The sequence below is a fragment of the Lacerta agilis genome, chromosome 18, assembly GCF_009819535.1.
Source record: "Lacerta agilis isolate rLacAgi1 chromosome 18, rLacAgi1.pri, whole genome shotgun sequence".
In the NCBI taxonomy this organism is placed as follows: Eukaryota; Metazoa; Chordata; class Lepidosauria; order Squamata; family Lacertidae; genus Lacerta; species Lacerta agilis.
In genome coordinates, this window is record NC_046329.1 from 2,523,171 (window position 1) to 2,544,717 (window position 21,547).

Sequence of the window (21,547 nt, forward strand, 5' to 3'; positions counted from 1 at the left end):
AGGAGATTCCAACTAAACATCAGGAAGAGCTTTCTGACAGTGAGAGCTGCTCAACAGCGGAAGAGACTCCCTCGGAAGAAGGTTGTGGCCTCTGTCATGGATGCTTGGGCTGAGATCCCTGCATTGCAGGGGGTTGGACTGGATGACCCTCTGGTGTCCCTTCCAGCTCCACGATTCTAGGTTTCTATGTTGAACTTCAGGCCACGGCCCTCACAGACGCCACTTTACCTGAGTGTTTCTGCCTGGCTGGTCCTTCTTTTCCCTTGGGGGGGGGTGTGGAGAGGGGCACCCGTTTGAGTGTGTGCAGAAACTGGCCCACCCATGGGATCCCCTGCCGCTTGGACCAGCGGAACTGGCACTGCCAGAGGTGCTGCCCAATACTTGTAAGAAATCGGTCCCTTAGTGTGGCCAAGCTCGCACTTTGGAACTCCCTGCCAATTGATATCGGGCAGGCGCCTGCCCCCTACCCTTTCCAGCTCCTGCTAAAAAAAAATTATTGCTTAAGAAGCCGATGTGAGTTTTAATCAGTTTTTAGGACTCTCTCGGACTTGTGATTTGGGGCTAGGATTGAAAGGAGCCTCTGCCTGCCATGAAACCTCTGTGGGTTTTTTTGTGAGTGGTTTAGGGCCTGGATCTTACAGGGAAATATTTCGCTTGGCCGAAATCTGCCTGTGCTTTTACGTGCAGAACTCTGTTCGAACCACTAGCTGGAAATACATGTATTTTTTTTAAGATAATAATTATAATAATAAACTTTTTTTTTTAGCACTGCCTCCGTTTGATAACCTACTCTCCCACCATAAAGTGCTGTGATTTTGAAGGGATCCTGGTGGGATTTTATTTTAATTTTTTTGGCAATTTCGGGACACGACGAGCCCTGTCCCAAGTCTTCTGAAGCATGTCCTCTTGGATTGGCTGGGTTGGCAAGGGAACCTCGGATGCGGCCCTCAGAGCCCCCGGTCCGGCCCTCGGAACACTTCTCAGGCCACACTCCCTCCCCCCCACAAATTAAAACACAGTAAGACGTCAAACATTAAAAACTTTCTCATACGTTTAATGCAAATATCTTCATATGCCCACTTAACATATTTATTGCAAGCCATTTCTTGTGTTTTAACAAATTTTATGTACATTCCTCAAATACATTTTTGCCTACACGACAATACAGGTTAACAATGCAAAAGTGTGTGTGTTGTGAAATTGCTTCAGAGGATGCAATTCATAAATGAAATTAATAATAACATGAATATGTGATCTGTATGCATACATTACCCTAAATACCTGCCTTTAGCGACACAACCTTTCGTGGGAGAGATGCTTTGCAAAATTCGGAGAAGTGAGAATGCCCAAAGAGAACGGTTTCGGCAGCTGTGGATCAAGCCCCCTTCTGCACTGTGCATTTAAAGCAGTATTGCATTTAAAGTCCTGGCTTCCTCCCCGAAGCATCCTGGGGAACTGTAGTTTGTTGCGGGCGCTGAGAGTTTTTAGGAGACCCCTATTATAAGGATCTGGTGACTTCTGTTTCAGTGTATCTGAAGAAGTGTGCATGCACACGAAAGCTCATACCAAGAACAAACTTAGTTGGTCTCTAAGGTGCTACTGGAAGGAATTTTATTTTTTATTTTTTATTTTGTTTTGACTATGGCAGACCAACACGGCTACCTACCTGTAACCAGTTTAACAGCTAATCCTTCTTCCCAGGGAACTCTGGGGATTGCAGTTCCCTGAGGGGAGCAGGCGGGGGACGGACGGACGACATTTCCCGACCCCTCTCAGCGCCCTGAACCAACTACAGATTCTTTGTGGAGGAAGTGAAATGGAACCAAAGTTGTGTCTCCCGTTCCTAGTTGAAACTGGATTCTCGGCTTGCATGAGATTTGGCTGCTGACAGCCACACGCTCTGTTAACTTTCTCTGAAATGTTTTTCCTCCTCCTCCTCCTCTCCCTTGCCCTCCCGTCCTCATATGCCTTCCCGGACTGAGGGATATTCCATAGGGGAGTTCCCAGAAGCCTATCAAAATGTGCCAACAAACTTGGTTGCTGAAAAGCTCTGGATTTCCGTGTGTGCTGGCAAGAAGGGGCTTTTTTGGGGGTGGGAAGTCCCTTAAAAAAAAAAAAGATCAATTGCAAGGAGCGTTTCCTGGATTGTGAATGTGCTTGTTTAAATATACTTCTAATAGAATTATGGGGTGGTTGTGGGGGTTTTTTTTTGGGGGGGAGGCCAACTTTTGCTGTTTCTCAAAGCGGATGCAATGAATCTGTAGACAGGTGAGCGATGTGAGCCTGTCTTGCAAAGGAAGAGCCTACTGGATCTGTTGCTGTTGTTGTTTAAATTTAAATAATATTCTTTTTAAAAATAATTTTTAATAATTAATTATTAATTAATTAATTTTTATTAGTTTTTCGGTTAACATTCCAGTTAATTTTTCAGTAATAACATTCCAGTTAATAACATATCAGCATCATATCCGAATAAAAGAAGAAGAAGAAGAAGCCAGTTATACATTCTGAATGAATTAATTTAATGGGACTTCCCGTGTTCTGGCTGGTCCGGAGAAAGTGTTTTATTTTGGTTCCTGCGTTTTCTCTGTTGTTTATTCTCAATATCATAGTTCCGATGTTAACCCCTTCTTATCGTCACAGTCACTGGTATGGGACTTTTCCATCGTGCTTAACGAATCCATATTAGGTTGGCATGCAAGAGGAAATTTTATTCTTCTTCTTGTTCTTCTTCAATTGTTTTTCGGTGCAGTCCCCCCACTGGGGGCCCCCTTTTTCATTCCACAGTCCTATCTCTAACATTCTAAGCTGTCTTCCAGCTTTCTCTCATTTAATGAAGTTTAAAGTTTGTTTAATGAAGTTTCAGGTCTTTTTAGCAAACTGGTATTTCCAAGTCCAAAAGTCTCTCGTAGAAGCAATGCCATGGGATATATTCCACAATTAATATTTTGGTTCCTCTACAATCCAAGCGTTGCTCCCCCTGGGCCGTAGGGAGAGCTTGCACCAATCAGAGATTCACAATCACTTTCTTATCAATCCATATACGACATATAGGGAAATTTAAATAATATTCTGTCCCCACAGTGGCTACTCTGTGGAACTCTGGGATGTCCAGTGCAGCTAAATGTTGGACAATTTGGGACCTGTCCAAAAATGACCCTTTTCGGTTAAACGGCGGGACTCATTCCCAAAGGAGGCAGCTTGGATGGATTCAGGGAGGATAAATAACCACTGATGGCTACTAGCTGCAAGGCTACATGGTTGGTGGGGGCAGTTGCTGGCATCTGAGAAACAACGGAGTTCCATAATGCAGTGTTTTTCAACCTTTTTTGGGCAAAGGCACACTTGTTTCATGAAAAAAATCACGAGGCACACCACCATTAGAAAATGTTAAAAAATGTTTAAAAATTTAACTCTGTGCCTATATTGACTATATATAAAGTAATTTTTCCCACGGCACAGCAGGCAACATCTCGCGGCACACTAGTTGAAAAACACTGCCATAATGGAGGGGGTGACAAATTATCAAGGAACAATTTTTTTGGGGGGGGGATTTTTTAAAAAAAAAATTTTGGGGGGGGGAATTGAATTTTTTTTTGAAAATGTCTGCTCTGAAGGTCTTATCTTACTATACTAGGGATTATATAGCTATATATGAAATTTCATGCATATCGGTTAATACCTTCACCCTCCTCCACCAAAATAGCTGTTCACTTGGCTGTTTTCTAGTATGTCATGAAGGCTGAAATTTCAGTTCATAGAACACTTACTGTTCCCAACCCTAGCCCTGTGGAAAGCCATCTAATTGGACTTTAATTTGATTTTGAGATGTATTTAGGAGGTAATTTAATGAATGTTTGATTTTATACCAATGTTATGTATTTGATGTTAGCCACCCTGAGCCCGACTTCGGCCGGGGAGGGTGGGATATAAATAAAAGTTTTTTTATTATTACTTGTTATTATTCCTTTGTAAGAAAATATGAAATAACGTAAAACAATTTTTGCGGGGGTGGGGGAATCAATGGGGGCGGTTGACAAGAAATTTTCTGCACTGGGTACCACCTGACCTTCCCATGCCTGGGGGGGGGGGTTTGACAATTTTTTTGTGCCCCTGACTGCAAAATCACAGCTCCCACTGTGGCTGCAGAAATGAGTGTTTTGTCTCCCCCTCAATTCATTTATGGATGTTCTTTATACTTAACGTTATAAAATGTGAGATAAAAGCGACCTAGCAAATGAAAAACCTCAAGAATCAGGAAGGCGGGAAAACCACTCTGTGACATCACAGCAGCTCAACCAACGAGGAGAGAGGCCTGCTTGGTGTCTAGCCAATCATAACACGCAAAATTTCCAGGTGGGTAGTACTCGTATTTCACCTCCAGAGGGTGCTGTTTTCTAATCCTGAAACAAAGATAAAACTGCCTAAATCAAGAGATTTGAGGAGGAATCCTGAATAAAAAAGGTTTAATACACTTCTTGCTGCCTTTTTGAAAATGCAGGTGTGAAGATTGCAAGACCTACAAGGGGAAGATTTTGTCCTGCTCATTGCAGTGACAGAACAAAAGCAAAGATCAAGACCATAATTCAGAGAGGGGTTTTTTTCTTTCTTGCAGTGTCAGGAAAAGGAACCTGTTTATTTAGGCAAAGCCTTCAAAACGCTTTTTCCTTCTGCTGCCTTTGAGAAAACACCTTCGCAGAAACCCATGTGGGATTTGAAACACCAGGGCAATCCATTTGCAAACCTTCCCAGTGTCCCTGTTTTCCAGGGACAGTCCTGGATTTACAGAAGCCATCCTGGTTTCTGATTTGACCCTGGAATGTCCCGCTTCTCCATAGGACGCCCCTATTTTCATTGCAGAAATGTTGGAGGGCATGAAGTTATGTGGCCCCCGAGGCAAGGAGATAAGTAACTACACAACCTGAAGAAGTGGTGCATGCACACGAAAGCTCATACCAAGAACAAACTTAGTTGGTCTCTTAAGGTGCTACTGGAAGGAACTTTTTAATTTTTTAATTTTGTTTTTACACAACCTTTAGAAGACATCTGAAGGCAGCCCTTTTGAGATGTTTAATATTTTGTTATGATTTTATATATGTTGGACATATCCCAGAGTGGCTAGAGCAACCCAGTCAGATGGGCAGGGTAATTGTTGTTGTTGTTGTTGAATAGTTGTTGTTGTTCAGTTGTTCAGTCATGTCCGCCTCTTCGTGACCCCATAGACCAGAGCACGCCAGGCACGCCTATCCTTCACTGCCTCTCGCAGTTTGGCCAAACTCATGTTAGTAGCTTCGAGAACACTGTCCAACCATCTCGTCCTCTGTCGTCCCCTTCTCCTTGTGCCCTCCATCTTTCCCAACATCAGGGTCTTTTCTAGGGAGTCTTCTCTTCTCATGAGGTGGTCAAAGTCTTGGAGCCTCAACTTCAGGATCTGTCCTTCTAGTGAGCACCCAGGGCTGATTTCTTTAAGAATGGATAGGTTAGATATATCTAACCCAATTTTCTTGAAATTTTTGTTTTGATCCCCCTCTCAAACTATTAGTTAACTGGGCCATTTTGGCAAACTCTCACTGCCTCCATTTCTTCCCCTTCTATTTGCCAGGAGGTGATGGGACCAGTGGCCATGATCTTAGTTTTTGTGATGAAACAAAATAGAAAATTCTTTCCAGTAGCACCTTAGAGACCAACTGAGTTTGTTCTTGGTATGAGCTTTCATGTGCATGGACACTTCTTCAGATGTTGAGCTTCAGACCATATTTTGCGTTCTCCTCTTTCACCCTCGTTAAAAGGTTCTTTAATTCCTCCTCACTTTCTGCCATCAAGGTTGTGTCATCAGCATATCTGAGGTTGTTGATATTTCTTCCAGGAATCTTAATTCCGGTTTGGGATTCATCCAGCCCAGCCTTTCGCATGATGAATTCTGCATATAAGTTAAATAAGCAGGGAGACAATATACAGCCTTGTCGTACTCCTTGTCGTACTTATTGTTGAATAAGACGTCCCTATTTTCACCGGAGAAATGTTGGAGGGTATGCATTTGTCCCGGTCACACCAAGTGACTAGGCTGGCAGAGGGAAAGAAGCCCTGAGTCCATGGGCAGGATCTGGCTTCCTCATCTGCATATGAACACACACAGTCTGTCCAGCAATGTAGTTCGAACTCTGTGTAGTCACTGGATCATTTGAAGGTGTTGGATGCGGGGGGGGGGGGGTTTGACAGCTGGGGAGGGAAGGGTGGTGCCAAATTGAACAAAAAGTGGTGCCAACTTGAACAAAATATTGGGAGGGCGCCAAGTAAGGCCTGCGCTGCATAACTGATCGCATGACACAGTGCACTCACACCATTTTAATGGCAATGCCCATCAACTTGGGGGGTGGGGTGGCCTCCTCAAGACGCCTTGTCCCCTAGGAGTTGGCTCCTATAATGGTGAATATCCCCTCCTACCACCCTCTCCAAAAAAAACCTCACACCGATGCAGCCATTAGACTTGACAGCTAATCAATCAATCCAATCAATCAATCAATCAATCTTTATTGGCAGAAAGAGAAAACAGGCACATGTTGGCCGAAACATAAAATGGGCACCTGTTTGCAAAACAATACGTGTGTAGATGTGTGTCTACCTCAGTTCTGTCCTGGGTTCAACTCTCTACCTTCCCAAAGAATGTTCCTATTTTTGACGGCCGTGTGCTATTTTGGGGAGAGAGGGGCTGCTGGATGCGAGGCCCCAGAGTCTTGTTACGGGACTATCAGAGCGGCTGACCCCTTGGTGTGGGTTACCTTGGTGTGGGTGACAGGAGAGAAGCCCCCCCCCCCCGCTTTCCCCAAACCTGTGTGGGGCTTATTCCCATGTAAGGGCCCTGACCCGGGTCGCTGGCACCGTTTCATGTGAACTCCGTGCCGTGTTTCGCCCTGGGACCGAGCTTCCTAGAACCAGGGGGGGCAGGCCTCCCTTCTCGGAAAGAAACAGGAGCCCGTGCATGTGCTGTTTGTTGTCGTTGGCTGGACCGGTGGCTTGGCACTTGGACGGAGGTTTCGCAGGAGGCTTGTTATGTCTGGTGGTCAAATGCAGGGATCCACATTCAGGCTGGATTTAAGAGCAGATCTAGCTGATTTTGCACATTCCCATTCTGAGGATTGGGGTGTATGGGTCTTACAGGAGGGGGAGCACCCTTGGTGGGGGACACATGGTGCTCCTTGAAATCAAATAATCATAATTCCACATATTTCGAACTCCTTGCTATCTGTGCGTTCCAACATTTCTGAGTACTCCCAATTGTCCCCATTTTCCAGGGACAGCGCCGGATTTACTGAATGATCCCTGAATGTCCCGCTTTTCCTTAGGTCAGGACGTCCTTGTTTTCATCCGAGAAATGTTGGAGGGTATGCCCATTCCTCCTTTGTTGGGATTTCTGGCGTTTTCCTTTTTTTTTGTGAGTACAAAAACCGTTTTACCAACTTCTTTGGAGACCTCTTTTTCAATCTCGATAAGAACGCAACGCAGCCAGATTTGAAACGGGTATTGACTTATGAGCAATGGGGGGGGGGGAACAGAAGAGATTGCAATATAGGTTTTAGGTAAATAGATAAGGTTAAGGGGTTGGACGGGCAGCAGGGAGGAGAGAGAATTAGACCATCACGGATGTAACGATGGGAAGTAGCCAAGATAAACCAATAGATTTTGATGTAAATTGTATGTTATGCGATCTTAATGTAAATACCAACTTAAAATAATAAACATGTTTTCAGAAAGACTCTATAGCAGGGGTCAGCAACCTTTTTCAGCCATGGGCTGGTCCACCGTCCCTCAGACCATGTGGTGGGCTGGACTATATTTTTTTTTGGGGGGGGGGGAATTGAACAAATTCCTATGCCCCACGAATAACCCAGAGATGCATTTTAAATAAAAGGACACATTCTACTCATGTAAAAACACACGGATTCCCAGACCGTCCGCGGGCCGGATTTAGAAGGCGATTGGGCCGCATCCAGCCAACAGGCCTGCTCTCTAGTCTATACAATGCTTTGAGAGAGAAATGTATGGGGCGGGATTATAGGGAGAGAATCATAGAATCCCAGAATCCTAGAGTTGGAAGAGACCCCAAGGGCCATCCAGTCCAACCCCCTGCCAAGCAGGAAACACCACCAAAGCATTCCTGACAGATGGCTGTCAAGCCTCCGCTCAAAGACGTCCAAAGAAGGAGACTCCACCACACTCCTTGGCAGCAAATCCCACTGTCCAACAGCTCTCACTGTCAGGAAGTTCTTCCTAATGTTTAGGTGGAATCTTCTTTCTTATAGTTTGAATCCATTGCCCAGTGTCCGCTTGTCTGGAGCAGCAGAAAACAACCTTTCTCCCTCCTCTATATGACATCCTTTGATATATTTGAACATGGCTATCATATCACCCCTTAACCTTCTCTTCTCCAGGCTAAACATACCCAGCGCCCTAAGCCGTTCCTCATAAGGCATCGTTTCCAGGCCTTTGACCATTTTGATTGCCCTCCTCTGGACACGTTCCAGCTTGTCCATATCCTTCTTGAACTGTGGTGCCCAGAACTGGACACAGTATTCCAGGTGAGGTCTGACCAGAGCGGAATACAGTGGTACTATTACTTCCCTTGATCTAGATGCTATACTCCTATTGATGCAGCCCAGAATTGCATTGGCTTTTTTAGCTGCTGCATCACACTGTTGACTCATGTCAAGCTTATGGTCTACCAAGACTCCTAGATCCTTTTCACATGTACTGCTCTCAAGCCAGGTGTCACCCATCCTGTATTTGTGCCTTTCATTTTTTTTGCCCAAGTGTAGTACTTTGCATTTCTCCCTGTTAAAATTCATCTTGGGGTGAGGTCTGGCTACAAGGCTGCTATTTACTCGCCGAGTAGACATGGAATCATAGATTTGTAGAGTTGGAAGTTACCCCAGGGGTCATCTAGTCCAACCCCCTGCAATGCAGGAATCAAGATGGGAGCTGTCCCAGGTGGGAACCGGGAAGACGTGGGTGTCTGTTTGTGAATTGAAGATTAAGATAGAAGGTTGATAAAATATAAAAACCACGTCATAGTTGCGGTGCCCTTGGCACCCAGTGTGGGGGAAGTGGTCACAGTGCCCTGATCCCATCTCTGTTCTAGGAAACCCTGGAACACAGAAGGGAAGTTCTCCCCCGGCCAAAATCATGACCCAGGCAGGAGCAGATCACCTGTGTTGCCGTTGTCCGAATTGCGTTTGCCTGCCAGTTCCCTTGCATGCCGGCAGCCTGTGCTGTTCTTATTACATCAGGCCCTTCTTTGGACCCATGAGGACTAGGAGCCTAGGAGGACCATACTACTGCGGTCGGGCACCAGCTCTGCATGCAGAAGGTGCCAGGTTCGACCCCTAGGTAGCCCTGGGGGTGTCCCCTGTCTGGAAACCCTCGGAGAGCCACTTTCAGTTGGTGCTTCCCAAACTTTGGTCTCCAGCTGTTGTTGGACTACAACTCCCACCATCCCTAGCTAGCAAGACCAGTGCTCAGGGATGATGGGAATTGTAGTTCATAAGCAGCTGGAGATGTTAAGTTTGGAAAACCGCGCTGTAGATAGTTTCTGAGCTGCCTGGGCCATCTGACTCCCTTTAACGTCGTTTTTTTTTATGCTCCTGTTTAAACCAGACTTCCAATCAGAAACATGAGGACTGGATCCTTGAGTTTGTTTTGAAGGAAAGGAAACAGAGCTCAGCTACAGGAAACCTGCTCTACAAGCAGAAGGTGCCAAGTTCAATCTCTAGCATCTCCGTGAAGGCCAGGAAAGACTCCTTGCCTAAATAATAATAATAATAATAATAATAATAATAATAATAATAATAATAATAATAATAATAATTGCACCCTGTCTATCTGACTGGCTTGCCCCAGCTACTCTGGGAGGCTTCCAGTATATTCAAAAACATAAAACAGTAAGCTCAGTCAGTAGAGCATGGGACTCAGGGACATGGGTTTGAGCCCATTGCAGGGGTTGGACTAGATAACCCTCGGGGTCCCTTCCAACCCTATAATTATATGATTCTATTATTCCAGCCTTCAGGTGTCTTCCAAGTGTCGGGTAGTTATTTATTTCCTTGACATCTGACGGGAGGGCGTTCCACAGGGCGGGCGCCACCACCGGGAAGGCTCTCTGCCTAGTTCTCTGTAATCTCACTTCTCGCAGTGAGGGAACCGCCAGAAGGCCCTCAGAGCTGGACCTCAGTGTCTGGGCTGGACGATGGCGGTGGAGATGCTCCTTCAGGGATACTGGGCCGAAGCTGTTTAGAGCAGGGGTCAGCAACCTTTTTCAGCCGTGGGCCGGTCCACTGCCCCTCAGACCATGTGGTGGGCCGGACCATATTTTGAGGGGGGAGGGGAATGAATGAGTTCCTATGGCCCACAAATAACCCAGAAATGCATTTTAAATAAAAGAACGCATTCTACTCGTGTAAAAACATGCTGATTCCCGGACTGTCCGCGGGCCAGATTGAGAAGGCGATTGGGCCGCATCCGGCCCACAGTCCTTATGTTGCCTACCCCTGGTTTAGGGCTTTAAAGGTCAGCACCAACACTTTGAATTGTGCTCGGAAACGTCCCGGGAGCCAATGTAGGTCTTTCAGAACCGGTGTTATGTGGTCCCGGTGGCCACTCCCAGTCACCAGTCTAGCTGCCGCATCCTGGGCTAGTTGTCGTTTCTGAGTCATCTTCAAAGGCAGCCCCACGTAGAGCGCAGGGCAGTAGCCCAAGTGGGAGATAAACAGAGCATGGACCACTCTGGCGAGACAGGGAGCAGGCAGGGAGGGTCTCAGATGGAGCTGGCAGACAGTCGCCCTGGACACAGAATTGACCTGCGCCTCCATGGACAGTGGTGAGCCCCAAATGAACCCTGGAGACCCACTGCCAGGCAGTGAGGATAATATTGAGCTAGCAGGACCCTCGGTGGCAGGTTGCTTCCTCTTTAAGCCAGCTCTTTGGACCCCATGAGGACTAGCACCGGACAGCCCAGTGTTCTGACTCAGGATAAGACAGCTTATTGAGCAGGAGATTCTCTAGCCATGCACAAAAGCAGCTTAAGCGGAGACAACCCTGGATACGAGCATAGGGGCGGCCTCCTGTTTTTACCTGCGGTGTGCCACGTCCTCCCCGCTCTCTGAATGAGCACAGTGGACATCTGCCATGGAGATGACTCGCCCCGTCTCCCTTTCGCCCCCCCTTCTTGATGTGCTCCGTGTATCATCCTTGTCTCCCGTCCAAACCCCAGCCATGTCCGACAGCTGTCTCTCGGTCACCGGACACCAGGAACAGCGTGTGGCAGGTCAGGATTCGGCCGGAGGCTGAGCCGAGGGGGGGGGGAGGGAGAGGAGAGGCCAGGGAGTGCAGGAGTCCCCATTTCGCAACCCTTTCCCGGTTCTAAGAATTGCAGAGTTGGGAGGGACCCCCGAGGGTCATCAAGTCCAACCCTGTGCAATTCAGGGATCCCAACTGAAGCATCCCTGACAGGTGCCAATTAGGTTTATAACTTTTTTTACAGCCTCACATTCCTGTAGCTTAGTTAGATGAACTTTTGCCTAAAAGCAAAAATCTTTTGCAAAACAAAAAAAAAAGAGTCACCCTGAAAACAAACCAGTTTTTGTCTATGTAACTGTATGACGTATTATGTCATTTGCATAGCATGTATTATAACGCAGGAAAAAATGAGCTTGCAAACTTTCCAGTGCTTGTACATTGCACATCTCTTCTAACTGCTTAGAATAAATCGAGGTTGCAGTTGGTATTAGTTTCTGCTGCAAGCACCAAAAAGTTCCCACATCACTTTGGTTGCGCGTTCTGCGCATGGATCACATCCTGGGATCTGGAGTACAGAGGGGTCCTGCTCAGTGCCGGATTCACATATAAGCTAAACAAGCTATAGCTTAGGGCCCCACTCTCTTGGGGCCCCCCCCAAAAAAAAATTAAAGGGAAAAAAGCTGGATGTACGTTTCCAAAATATAAGATAAAAAAAATAAACTAAAACCTACATACAGCAACAGTGGCAAATGGCTTTAGATACCTATTAGGTCCATAAATTACCATATAGCATTTGTTGTTGTTCAGTCGTGTCCGCCTCTTCGTGACCCCATGGACCAGAGCACGCCAGGCACGCCTATCCTCCACTGCCTCCCGCAGTTTGGCCAAACTCATGTTAGTAGCTTTGAGAACACTGTCCAACCATCTCGTCCTCTGTCGTCCCCTTCTCCTTGTGCCCTCCATCTTTCCCAACATCAGGGTCTTTTCTAGGGAGTCTTATCTTCTCATGAGGTGGCCAAAGTATTGGAGCCTCAACTTCAGGATCAGTCCTTCCAGTGAGCACTCAGGGCTGATTTCTTTAAGGATGGATAAGTCTGATCTTCTCGCAGTCCATGGGACTCTCAAGAGTCTCCTCCAGCACCATAATTCAAAGGCATCCATTCTTCGGCGATCGGCCTTCTTTATGGTCCAGCTCTCACTTCCATACATCACTACTGGGAAAACCATAGCTTTAACTATACGGACCTTTGTCGGCAAGGTGATGTCTCTGCTTTTTAAGATGCTGTCTAGGTTCGTCATTGCTTTCCTCCCAATAAGCAGGCGTCTTCTAATTTCGTGACTGCTGTCACCATCTGCAGTGATCATATAGCATTCTGTATATTCAACACAAAAAATAGCGACAATTTGTTGTTGACAAAGGACAGCTGGAAATATAAAGGGCCCCATTACCTTCCTTAGCTTAGGGCCTCATCAAACCTAAATCCGGCCCTGCTCCTGCTTCTAGGTGTTAAGAGGGATTCTCCAATGCTTTTGAAAGTTCTCCTTCAGCTGTAAAAGTTTCCATCAAGTTTTCAAAAAATGCTCCTACTTTATGAGAAGCAATGCTACATATATGGCGATTCCAAATTTTCATTTCAGGGTGACCTTGTTTCACAACTGAGAAGAATCAGTCCCTGTCTGAGTGTTTATAAGCAAAAGTTTATCCCCTTAGGATACAGGAAATAATTTTAGGGGGGGAAGTATAAAAGTTCTAACCCTAATCCCTACTCGTTCAACGTAGCTGTTTTATACTTCTGTTTCTCTTTAACTTTTCTCCTGCTGTTAGGTCTTCTCTGTTTTATACATACTATGAAATGAGTTTAAAAATCTTCACACACACACACCCAAACAAAAACAAACGTGATCTTTATTCTGTTGACAAATATGCTTAACTCTGACCCTGAAGAGGTCTTCTTCCTATTGGCGCAAAGCGGGGGGACGGGACGACAAATCGCTCCCCATAATTGGTGCCAGTTTGCTCCCGCCCACAATGCTTGGAAAACATAATAATGCACAGCTTTGGAGCACTGCCTTGTTTCTGGGCGTCTTGTCTTCCTGCTCCACCCCCCAACCCACCCCCTTTGGCAGGCCTCCCAGGGGTGTCGGGTGGGGCATGTGCCTCGCGCATACCAGCAAGCAAACGCCAGCAATTTCTGCTCCTCTAATCCGAGTGACTTTCGCCCTGATGAAATTCCCACAAAGGTCACCGCGAAGTCAGGGGACTTTTTTGCTCTCGCCACGGCGCATGGGTGCGCGTGTCTGCGCATGGGTGTGCATGTCCGTGCATGGTGCGCGTGTGGAAGAAGCACAGAGGAGGCCTGGGGAGCGGCCTAGGGAGCTTAGCGTCCCTCTCCTCTTCCTCCTCCCCCCCCCCTGCAAGCTGTGGTGTTTCCCTCCAGGACGTTCTGTTTTCCTCCTCGGATCATGTGCTCGGAGCTGCCAGGTTCCTTGCGATTGATGGCTTGTTTGGCCTGGTTCTGGGAGCCGGGCCAAGTCTTGAGGACAGGATCCCTCCCGCGTCTTCGAAAGCTCTGGCTCTCCAACAGTGTGACCTTGGCATGGGAGCCTGGGGGCCTGTCCGAAGACACAGAAGGCCCCCCACACACCTGCACACCTGGCCAGCGGTTGTGTGGCTGCACAAGTCCCCTCAGACTTCCTCAGTCCTTTCCTCTCTCTTTTTTACTTATGGAGTAGGTCAGCCCCTTCCCCAGAGCGCTTCTCTTCCGCCACCAAGCAGCGCCCTCAGGCAGGCAGCCACCCCTTTTGGTTCTGCTCAGTTTCTCATTCCCTCACCCCCCCCCCATCTCAAAATTTCAGTTTGCCACATTTCCGCACCAGGTTGCAATGATTTTTAATTCCAAGGAGCATCTCCCCCCACATTTCTGCCATTATTATCTCTCCTATAGAAACACAAACGTAATGCTGTCATCATGCAGCTCCCACGGGAGGATTTGTAGGGCCTCAATGTGGTTGTGGGTGGGGGGCAAGTCAGGGGGTTAGTGAGAACAGGTGCGGACTCTAGGATGTGTATGTGTGTCTATAAGCTTTGTGTGTTTGCTTATAAAGAGCCAGGGATTATTTTCTTGTGATTCCTGCATTGCGGGGGTTAGATTAGATGACCCTTGGAGTTCCTTCCAACTTTACACTTTCATGACTCATCTCTCTCTCCTGCACTTAAATATTGCATTTTAAAATGTGTATACACTGTGGCACATCTGTATAACTAATGTACCATAATATATTATCACATTACATAGGTAAAGGTAAAGGGACCCCTGACCATTAGGTCCAGTCGTGTCCGACTCTGGGGTTGCGGCGCTCATCTCGCGTTACTGGCCGAGGGAGCCGGCGTACAGCTTCCGGGTCACGTGGCCAGCATGACTAAGCCGCTTCTGGTGAACCAGAGCAGCACACGGAAACGCCGTTTACCTTCCCGCTGGAGCGATACCTATTTATCTACTTGCATTTTGACGTGCTTTCGAACTGCTAGGTGGGCAGGAGCTGGGACCGAGCAACGGGAGCTCACTCCGTCATTGCGGGGATTTGAACCGCTGACCTTCTGATCAGCAAGCCCTAGGCTCTGTGGTTTAACCCACAGCGCCACCCGCGTCCCCTCTAATCACATTACATACCATTTTTAAAAGGGCAGTTCTATGTAAAACACACACATTTTTAGAAACAGGTATGTAGCCGTGTTGGTCTGCCATAGTCAAAACAAAATAAAAAATAAAAAAAATTACTTCCAGTAGCACCTTAGAGACCAACTAAGTTTGTTCTTGGTGTGAGCTTTCGTGTGCATGCACGAAGTGTATCTGAAGTGTATCTGAAGAAGTGTGCATGCACACGAAAGCTCATACCAAGAACAAACTTAGTTGGTCTCTAAGGTGCTACTGGAAGGAATTTTTTAATTTTTTAATTTTGTTTTGACATTTTTAGAAGACACTTTCCCAAAATAGGATTTTTATTTTTTTAACAAGCAAAGGATGCAGTCTTGTATGTTCCTTTCATTATCTATGCATTTCTGTTCACTTTCTGGGGTGTTGGAGACCTCCTTTGCAAAATTCAGAAGCGATGCGGATTTCGAAGGATAGCTGTGTGTTTCAGTTCTCGCGCTATTTGGGGAAATTGGGAATAAGGTCGGTCTGTTTCTAAATGCAAACTGAGCCCAAATTTCTCCCCCTTCCCTGGAACCCCACATAGCTGATCCAAAGGGGAATTCTGCACCTCCACGGTGGAAAAGCTCGTGTCGAAATTGTCCGGCAATGGCAGAAAACTTTAGAAACGAAACATGGGGAGGATGTATTCTTCGTGGCTAGTAGTCATCTAAAGCCTTTTGCTCCTCCGTGTGTTTGCCCGATCTGTTTTTAAAGCTATCCAAGTTTTTAAAGCTATCCAGTGGGAGGGAGTTCCACGGGTTAACTCTGCACTGTGTTGAGAAGAAGTGAATATCTCAATGTTCAGCTTCACTGCATGTCCATAGTCTAGCGTTGTGAGAGAGGGTGGGTGGGAATCTTTCAGGAATGCTGTAATAATTATTTGGTTGACTCCAGGGGAATGGTCGCAGACACAAACAGAGAGAGAGAGAGGGAGGGAGAGAGAGAGGAACGTGGTCTGCAACACATATCTGTTTACCCTGAGAGGCCAGTACGGCTGCAGATAAGCAGGGTGGAGCCAGTGTGGATATATGTAGATAATCCAGCCTTGTGATTTGCCCGCTCGCCTCGGGTGAACCGAGGATGCTGCAGGCGAGGGCTGGAGTCCCAAAAACTTCCCTCCAGAGTTTTCCTGCTTGGAGACGCCGGGACCTTTTTTTGCATGCCGAACAGACACACTCCAGCACTGACCTGCGACTGTCCTCCCTTTAAAGCCAGATTCTAGTCCTCAACCGTTCAAAACCAAAAGCGGTTAAAATAAGAGCAAAGGAAGGGTTGCGGATTCGAGCCCCACGTTGGGCAAAAGAGTGCTGCCTTGCAGGGGGTGGACCAGATGACCCTTGGGGTCCCTTCCAGCTCTACGTTTCTAGGATCCTACAGAGACACAGAAGGCAGATTTCTTTTTGCATTCTTTCAAAGGCCAGCCTGCCTAGACAGCTAGCAAGTGAGGGTCTCTTTTTTTCCCCAGGCGATCTTCCAGCGGTTTTTAAGAAGGTCAGACCCATTCCAGGCCTCCAGAGTTTTCTCGGAAACCTGGGTTGGTCTCCCGGCCTGCGTAGCAGACAGATTCCGGTGGAAAACATGTTTTGCTGGGCTGGAAAGGGATCGTCCGGTGGGCTGGGAGGGGAGGAAACCAATGAGGGAGAGAGGGAGGGAGGCGTCAGCATTTTGCTGAGGCTCATAAACGCTCGGGGTCCCTCTCTTGGAAACTCTCCCCTGGGAGAGGACTTTTGGAGGAGAAACACCGGTGGGGGGGGGGTTAGAGGGGAAGGGCAGATCTCCTCTCCAGTTTTGCATTTCTGGTCCATTTCTGGATATTGCACAACAACCGGCGTCTTGTGCAACCAGGACTGCAAGTGTGCGTAGTTGCCAACTGCTTCTCCCTGGCAAGGCTCTTCTGCCTTTAAATAGCCCCGGGCCAGACTTTCCACCGGGTGCCGTTTCCTGCTTCTGATCCATTCTGCGACCGGCTAGATCCTGAAGCTGTTATGGGCGCAGCAGCCATCATATTGGGTGGGTGAAGAATTTGTGCATTCTGTTTGCAGGCCCTCCCAGTACCCCTATTTTCCTGGGACAGTCTTGGATTGACAGAAGCCCAGTCCCGGTTTCTGATTTGATCCCAGAACGTTGCACTTTTCATTTGTTGTTCAGTCATTCAGTCGTGTCCAACTCTTCGTGACCAGAGCACGCCAGGTACCCCTATCCTCCACTACCCCTCATCTGCAGTGATCATGGAGCCCAAGAAAGTGAAATCTCTCACTGCCTCCATTTCTTCCCCTTCTATTTGCCAGGAGGTGATGGGACCAGTGGCCATGATCTTAGTTTTTTTGATGTTGAGCTTCAGACCATATTTTGCGCTCTCCTCTTTCACCCTCATTAAAAGGTTCTTTAATTCCTCCTCACTTTCTGCCATCAAGGTTGTATCATCAGCATATCTGAGGTTGTTGATATTTCTTCCGGCAATCTTAATTCCGGTTTGGGATTCATCCAGCCCAGCCTTTCGCATGATGAATTCTGCATATAAGTTAAATAAGCAGGGAGACAATATACAGCCTTGTCGTGCTCCTTTCCCAATTTTAAACCAATCAGTTGTTCCATATCCAGTTCTAACTGTAGCTTCTTGTCCCACATAGAGATTTCTCAGGAGACAAATGAGGTGATCCGGCACTCCCATTTCTTTAAGAACTTGACATAGTTTGCTGTGGTCGACACAGTCAAATGCTTTTGCGTAGTCAATGAAGCAGAAGTAGATGTTTTTCTGGAACTCTCTAGCTTTCTCCATAATCCAGCGCATGTTTGCAATTTGGTCTCTGGTTCCTCTGCCCCTTCGAAATCCAGCTTGCACTTCTGGGAGTTCTCGGTCCACATACTGCACTTTTCATTAGGACGTCCCTATTTCCACCTATTTCAACCGGCTAAATGTTGAAGGGCATGTGTTTCGAGGCTGGGGGCACTCTGCACCTGCCTCGCGGTGGGCTTTTGAGCTGGTTCTTAAAAAAAATAAAAATGAATAGGGTCTCACAAGAAACAGAAAATCTGCAAGTGAAACTGCCTCTCCCCGGGGTGGAGGCAGAGCGCAGGAACGAAGGAGGTTTGCAAGGCAGATCTGGACTGCGAGAAAACAACACCCGCCTGGCCCTTGGGGAGCGACAAGATTGCATCTGCCCATGCGCAGAAAGCTGAGGGCTACACGTAGGGGTCTCTCTTGGCCCTTTAACTGGAGATCCTGGGGATTGGCCCCGGAGCCTTCTGCCTCCAAAGCAACTGCTCTACTGTTGAGTTATATTATCATTTCTCTAAAGGTGACGCAAGGTTGTAGTCCTCATGATTGCAAACAAAGCTCTGATTTCCATAGGAACCTATGAAGCATTTGTGCATGTGGCTCGGGATTATCTGCACCGTCGAGAGCATTTTGGGAGATGATATATCATGAGATACAAAAGACGTTTAAGATTACTATACCAAAAAAAAACCCAAAACCCCTGCAGCTGTTCTTTCAGGGATTATAGGGAGAGAAGTCCCCCCAAAAAGACGATGAAGATGATTAAGTTGTTTACAACTGCAGCTAAGATTCTGTACACACACAAAAATGGGAAGAAGCAGAAATGTTCACCAAAGAATGGATAAGGAAGGTGATGGATTACGCCAAATGGGCAAAAAAAAATTGTGGAAGAGGGGAAACCCTTTTCAAATTATTTGGAGAACTATTATTACATGACAAACACGGGATCGGGATTCGACCCATGAGCAACAGGAGGGTTTAAAGATATTACAGTAGTTTTGTCAAGGTTTGAGAGACAGAAAATAGGGGAGCAGCAGAAGGAGAGGAACATCGTGGAAAAGAAGGTGGGAAGTCAGACAAAAAATATTGTGTATTGAAATGTAAGTGTGAAAGTTTGGAAAACTTAATAAAATAAACTTTTATTAAGGGGGGAGGGGAGGGGTTGTCTGCACTGACTGACAAGAGGCTCTCCGGGGATTCCCGACCCTTTCTGGAGATGCCACAGAGGGTGGAAGCTGGCTCCTTCTGCATGCCAAGCAGCTGCTCTGCTTATCGGGGTTATTAGGCACTCTGGCGCACCTCGTCTCGTGGTAACCTTGCGGTTAGGTAATCCTTGGCAGGAGCTCGGCAACGTTTTTCTGTGCTGATAACGCCGTTCCCCTTCCCTCCGCAGAGTCCAAGGACCTGAGCTGGCCCAGGAGGAGGAGCACCCTTCCCTGGCCACAGCAAAGGGGGAGTCCTGTTTCTAGTCCTCTCTGTTTCTCGCTCGGCTGTCTTTTTAAACTGCAGCTTAATGCCGGAAAGCAGGGCCCCTAGTGCACCGGGGAGGGGCTGTGGGGTTAGGGTCCAAGGTTCGGCACCCGGAAAAAGACTCGCTGTCCGAAACCCCACAAAGCTGCTGCCAGTCAGTGCAGGCAAAACTATTACTACTAATAGTAGTGGTGGTATGAATGGTCTCCCTCGGGAGGTGGCGGGCTCTCCTTCCTTTGAGGTTTCGAAGCAGAGGTTGGGTGGCAGTCAGTCACGGATGCTTTAGTTGAAGTTCCTGCATTGCAGGGGGTTGGACTAGATCAGTGTTTTTCAACCTTTTTGGGGCAAAGGCACACTTGTTTCATGAAAAAAATCACGAGGCACACCACCATTAGAAAATGTTAAAAAATTTAACTCTGTGCCTATATTGACTATATATAAAGTAATTTTTCAATTTTTCCCACGGCACACCAGGCAACATCTCGCGGCACACTAGTGTGCCGCGGAACAGTGGTTGAAAAACACTGGACTAGATGACCCTCAAAGGTCCCTTCCAACTCCACGATTCTATTATTCTATGAAAATTTATATCTATCTATATATAATAAAGATAAGGCCTGCAAGAACACCTGGGAATGTTTTTCTAGTCACTCTGCCAAGCAGAGGGCAATTTAGGCAGCAATAAAACTCAAGAGAGCTGCTCTGCCACACCTCGGCTTGGGTGCTGCTGCCAAGGCGGCCCCGTTCACCTCCGATCTGGAAGCCGCACTCCACATTGACAATTGCCAAACCTTGGAGCATGAGAAGGAGGCAGGGAGCAGGGGAGCTGACTAGAGAGGAGCTGGGGCTGGTGCGGTGAAAGAAGAGGCCTCCCGTCGCTTCCCTGCACGATGCCCCGTTCTGGGCACTCAGCGAGATGATGCTGAGAGAGAGAGAGAGAGAGACAGCCTCCTCAACCCTTTGCAGGCTCATCTTCTTACTTAGGTTGGCAGCCTCGTCGTGGAATGATGCCTAACTCTTTTTATAATTTAAAAATATGTCAATATTTGGAATGAGTTTCTACAAAATTTAGTAGGTTGTTCATGATTACATACATACAGTATTAGGGTAATAATATAAAACTTATAACAAGAATGTAGGGGTTAGGGTTAATGGTGTCTACTGGGTCTTCGATATGTTTTATGCGCTTGATACATACATGAGTGCCAATGTATTGTGGATTATTATTTTTTTCCATTGATGATTTCTGTTGTCTAAATAATGCCGATAAAGGCTGAATGAATGAGAGAGAGAGAGAGAGAGAAAGAAAGAAAGAAAGAGAGAGAGAGAGAGAGAGAGAGAGTAGGGAGAGAAGGAGGATGTCAGGGGTATATCACACTGTGCAAGTTGGAGATAACACATGTGTGTGTGTTTTCTTTGGTTACAACAGTTCGTGTTTTGTCTCTTTTTTCCACATCTTGTCTACAAATCAGTTACCGGTACGTCTGATGTGATACAAGTTGGAGCGAACTATTTATTAGCGAGAACGCGACCTGAAGAGATTTGGTGGAGCGTCAGGCCTAGTGAGCGGAGCAGCTTGCCCCCGTGGATCAGATGCCGGAACGCGCAGGCAAGGTGGTGAGAACATCGGAAGCACCCCCTGCATGGGAGGAACGGGCCTCCCTCCTCTCCACCTGCCTCCGTGTTGGGGTTTCTAGCAGGTGACTAAAATAGCACAGGGAAGGCCTGGCGTCAAGGGGCAGGGAGTTCCAAAGTACAGATGCTGGCACACTAAAAAGATCTAGCCATGCAGAAGGGGCGTTGAGCATGACCTGCAGCAGGTCAAAGAGGCCAAGAATCATAGAATCATAGAATCATAGAATCATCGAGTTGGAAGAGACCACCAGGGCCATCCAGTCCAACCCCCTGCCAAGCAGGAAACACCATCCAAGCATTCCTGACAGATGGCTGTCAAGCCTCCGCTTCAAGACCTCCAAAGAAGGAGACTCCACCACACTCCTTGGCAGCAAATTCCACTGTCAAACAGCTCTCACTGTCAGGAAGTTCTTCCTAATATTTAGGTGGAATCTTCTTTCTTGTAGTTTGAATCCATTGCCCCGTGTCCGCTTCCCTGGAGCAGCAGAAAACAACCTTTCTCCCTCCTCTATATGACATCCTTTGATATATTTGAACATGGCTATCATATCACCCCTTAACCTTCTCTTCTCCGGGCTAAACATACCCAGCTCCCTGAGCCGTTCCTCATAAGGCATCGTTTCCAGGCCTTGGACCATTTTGGTTGCCCTCCTCTGGACACGTTCCAGCTTGTCCGTAT